Raw genomic sequence first — 5346 nt, 5'->3', positions numbered from 1 at the left:
GGTGGCCCCTCCTGCACTTCCTCCTGGGTACCTTTCTCAGGCGCCTGTGGCATACGACTGAGTTCTAGTTGGTGGGATGTGGGTGGAAATGATGCCACTCCCTGGCCTGCAGAAGCCTTCTGTGTGACTCTGCACTCACTCCCTCATGTGGTGTGTCACTGGGATGTCAAAGCCCTGGGATGCCTCGGGATTCATGCCTTGAAGATGATGGCACCTTGGCACCCTAAATGGTTGCATGGAGCCCAGCACCCCCTCCCCAGGCCCATCAGACTTTATGTGAGAGAAGAGTGAACTCCTATTGAATGAAGCCACTGGGATTTCAGGGACTACTTCTGACAGCATCTGCCATTACCTTAACCAGCATATCAGCCCCATGCTCTGATGGGAAATGAGAAAGAGCAGATACCACCATACTTCATTAGCTTCATCACAAGCACATTTAACATCTTCTGCTCCAGGATAATAACAGTCACCACAAACTGAGTGTTGATCATGTGCTAGCCTTTGTTAATAACTGCTTTGCCTGTATTAATTCAGGCAATTCTCTTCACAACAATCTAAAGGTTAGTAAAAGGTGGTGCTATTACAATCTCTGTTTTGCAGATGCAAGCTGAGTTAGGTGGCTGGGTGCTGTTAGGTATTGTGCCCAAGGTCACACAGCGATAGTCTCTAGTAAAAAGCCATCTGTCTCTAGCCCTCACATGCTAAACTACACCGTCTGCTCCCCAAAGATGCAAGGCCCAATCCTCAACTGTGAGGAACTTGTGTTTCAATTGGGAAGACCTGATACATACCTGGGAGCGTGAATTTGGGATCAGGGAGCAGAATTTTTCTGACCCTACTGTTGCTTGCTAAATTCAGATGTATATGACCCCAGAGTTGAAGGAGGAAAGGAAAATGAGATTAATGGGACAAGGACAGGTCCATAGTAACCTTATGGATTTGAGCAAATAATGTGTAAGTTTGAAATACTCCGTGTGAATCACATTCCCAAATTTCCCTTTCCCTCCCGTTCTCTGCACCACCCTGCACTCTTCTTTAACTTTGTGGTTTCAGATCTCTCCCAATAGTTGAACACAGGAGAGAGTCCTGTTGTATCCCTGGAGCCTACAACAGTGCAAGGCACATAGTAGATGCTCAATAAATATTCGTGGAGTGAATTAATGGGGATAAACAGTTGGCTGGAACTTGGCAGCAGGTTCCCATCCACTCAGGGTCTCAAATCATTGAATCTTCTGGATCGTGGAACGCTCAAGAAGCCATTTGGTCCATGCTTTGCTTCTACTGAGGACTGCCTGCCAGCCACACCCCCTCTTTCCTTTTCTTAAAGACTTAATGAGGCCTGGTGTGGTGGCTCATGCCTCTAATCCCAGCACTATGGGAAGCCGGGGCAGGTGGATCACCTAAGGTCAGGAGTTTGAGACCAGCCTGGTGAAACCCCATCTCTATTAAAAATACAAAAATTTGCTGGGCATGGTGGTGGGTGCCTGTAATTCCAGCTACATGGGAGGCTGAAGCAGGAGAATTGCTTGAATCCAGGAGGCAGAGGTTGCAATGAGCTGAGATCACACCACTGCATTCCAGTCTGGGCGACATGAGTAAAACTCCGTCTCAAAAAAAAAAAAAAAAAGAAAAAGAAAAAGAAAAAAAAACCAACTTAATGAATGTCAGGGCTAATGGAGACCTTTAGATACCATTTAGCTCTGCAAGTCTCCAACTTGATCATGTACGGTATTCCAGCTGTGGACCCCACTCCTAAAGATTCTGATCGAAACTGGGTTGCAGCCTAAGCATGAGGATTTTTAGCAGCTCCCAGGTGATGCTAATGTGCAGCCAAGCTTTAGAAAAAGGGTTGTCTTTCAGTCCCCTCCTTTTACGGACCAAACTTCAGAGAGGGGAGGGGCATGCCCAGGATTTTCCATGGGTTATTGACAGGGCTGACCCCAAATCTAGTGAGTGCTGCTCTCTACCCAAAAGGCATCTCCATCATCTGTTCAGAAAATGCATTTTAGGGTCTCCTGGCTTTTTCAGTAGAAGGTTCTTCCTTAAGTCACATCCTTCAGGCTTTTCCTTGATCTGCCCAGGGTAGATTGAGTTTGAATCCAGCAGAAAGTGCAGCTTCACTGGGGTCCTCCCCCCTGCTCAGTTCTGTCCACCCTTTAAAATCCTGTGCATAGCTGGGTGCAGCAGCTCAAGCATGTAATCCCAGCACTTTGGGAGGCCAAGGTGGGTGGATCATGAGGTCAAGAGATCGAGACCACCCTGGCCAACATAGTGAAACCCCGTCTCTACTAAAAATACAAAAATTAGCTGGGCGTGGTGGCATGTGTCTGTAGTCCCAGCTACTCGGGAGGTTGAGGCAGGAGAATTGCTTGAACCCAGGAGGCAGAGGTTGCAGTGAGTCAAGATTGCGCCACTGCACTCTAGCCTGGTGAGAGAGCGAGACTCCATCTGAAAAATAAAATAAAATAAAATCCTGTGCATTGATGTATTCAGTTTCTTGGAGAAGTCTCCGATCATGCACCTCCTTGGATGCCTCCCTCTGCTCTACTTCTTTGTCCCTTGCCACTTTGTTTCTGGCCTTCCTTCCTCCACCTGGCCTCTAGCCCATTCATTCTTCTTTGGGCTAGTCCTCCCCAGATCATCACTGCCCCACTGAGCTGCTCCCCAGCAAGACCTGGAAATAAGTGAATTTTTGACTCCTCATTTTTCACTCCTTCATCCTTGTGACTTCCCTCCGGCTCTGCAAAGGGAGGGCTGGCCCCAGAGGATCCGGCTCTGTCTCCCTCACAGCTGGCAAACAGCTAACTTGAGTCATGGCCTTGGAACACAAATAATCTGTTCTCATTTATTTAAAAAATAAAACAAACCATCAGCAGTCAAAACAACACACTGATAAAAGCTTTGGTGAAAGATGATCCAGAGTAGATAAACTGTTCCTTAATCAGCAGTGTGGTAAATAAAACCCCTCTTGGGGAGCCTTGCTGAGGGTATTTTGGGCAGCCTGGAGAGTTTTTAACCCTCATTAGCCCCAACTAAAAATGGACCCACTGGAATTTCTGCACACAGCTATTAAGCATTGAGTAGGACTTTGAGTGTGTTATTACAAACACTCTTACTGATTATGCCTCCCAATCCCTCATGAGCAGAGGAGGAGGCTGTTTTGTGCCTATCTTCCAGGGGTGAGATCACTGCTGCTCTCACTGCTTCCTGACAATTTCTTCACCTCCCAGCCATGCCCTTGGGCTCGGTGGAACATCCCCTGCTGCCTTTTAGAACTTTGCCAATCATGGCTGGGCATGGTGGCTCACAGCTGTACTCCCAGCACTTTGGGAGGCTGAGGCAGGTGGATCACCTGAGGTCAGGAGTTCAAGACCAGTCTGGCCAACATGGTGAAACCCCATGTCTACTAAAAATGCAAAAATTAGCTGGGCGTGGTGGTGGGCACCTGTAATCTCAGCTACTTGGAAGGCTGAGGCAGGAGAATGACTTGAACCCAGGAGGCAGAGGCTGCAGAGAGCTGAGATCACACCACTGCACTCCAGCCTGGGCAACAGAGTGAGACTCCATTAAAAAAAGAAAGAAAGAAAGAGAGAGAGAGAGAGAAAGAAAGAAAGAGAAAGAGAGAGAGAAAGAAAGAAAGAGAAAGAAAAGGAAGGAAGGAAGAAAGAAGGAGAAAGAGGAGGGAGGAAGGAAGGAGGAAGGAAGGAGGAGGGAAGGAGGAAGGAAGGAAGGAAGGAAGGAAGGAAGGAAGGAAGGAAGGAAGGAAGGAACGAAGGACGATACTGAAAGTAGAGAATGATGGCCGAGGGGAGAGGCAGGAAGAGAAAGGTGTTTAGAAAAATAATCTAACCCAGAAAGGACAAACTGGCCACTGCACACTGAGACGTCCCATAGATGTGTCTTCATTGGCCTGTACACTGTTTTTGTGATGGAATTTCTTGCTAACAGTTGAAAAACCTAAACACTTCCTAAAAAGATCCAGATATCTTGAAAAAGTGTAGCTCTGAGAACACGAGGCACTTGGCCAGCGATTGGTTGACGCTGACTAGAGGCTGCATCTCTTTTTTTTTTTTGAGACAGGGTCTCACTCTGTCGCCCAGGCTGGAGTGCAGTGGTATGATCTCGGCTCACTGCCACCTCCACTTCCCAGGCTCAAGTGATTCTCATGTCTCAGCCTCCTGATTAGCTGGGACTACAGGTGTGCGCCACCATGCCCAGCCTAATTTTTTATAGTTTTAGTAGAGATGGGATTTCACTGTTGGCCAGGCTGGTCTCGAACTCCTGGCCTCAAGTTGATCTGCCCGCCTCGGCCTCCTAAAGTGCTGGGATTACAGACGTGTGCCACGGCGCCTGGCCAGAGGCTGTCTCTTTCTAAGGGGGCCTGCCCTCTCCAGTTTGCCACACCCCTGTGCAGACAACTTTGCTTGTTTCTGTTATCTGTTGCCTCCCAGTTGACATCTGAGGCTATGACCCTTGATCTATTTCTACCCACCCATTTCCTGTAAGAAAAGCAGGACCCTGAGAGATGAAGAGACCAAAATCTAAGGCAAATGGGTGCGTTTGAGAAAGCTACTTAGCTTCCCTATGATGCAATTTCTTCGTTAATAAATGAGGAATATTGATAGTACTTGTATTAGGCTGCCATAACAAAGTGCCACAGGATGAGTGGTTTAAACAACAGACATTTACTTTCTCGCAGTTCTGGAGGCCAAAAATCCACGATCAAGGGGTTGGCAAGTTTGGCTTCTGGTGAGGGCTCTTTTCCTGGCTCGTAGATGGCCACCTTCTCATTATGTCCTCACATGGCATGTGTGTGGAGAGACAGAGTGTGAGGGAGAGATAGAAAGAGAGGCACAGTTAGAGGAGAGAGAGAAACTGCTTTGTGGTGTCTCTTCTTATGAGGACACTAATCCTATTGGATCAGGGCTCCACCCTTATGACCTCACTTAACCATAATTACAACCTTAGAGGGTCTACCTCCAAATATAGTTGCTCTGGGGGTTAATGCTTCAACACATTAATGTGGGGTGGGGGAGGACACACAACAGCACCCCTTTCCTAGGGAGGTTGTGTGAGGGTGGAGTGAGTCCATGAGAAGCACAGGGAACAATGTCTGGCATGCAGTACATTCTTGGTGAATGTCAGCAATAATACATACTGGTCATATCGAGGGGAAGGGTTTCCTCCTGAGCTTTTTGCAGCACCTCTTCTGTCAAAAGATGTATTTGTCCTGGGCACTCACTCTACTCCCCAAATAGCTGCCATCTTTCATGAGGCCTAGGAAAGCGTTATGATTAAGGAAGACCTGTTGGCACGTTTCTTTCTTTTTAGACGGATTATCCC

The sequence above is a fragment of the Pongo pygmaeus genome, chromosome 1, assembly GCF_028885625.2.
Source record: "Pongo pygmaeus isolate AG05252 chromosome 1, NHGRI_mPonPyg2-v2.0_pri, whole genome shotgun sequence".
Classification (NCBI taxonomy): Eukaryota; Metazoa; Chordata; class Mammalia; order Primates; family Hominidae; genus Pongo; species Pongo pygmaeus.
This window is presented reverse-complemented; position numbering follows the sequence as displayed.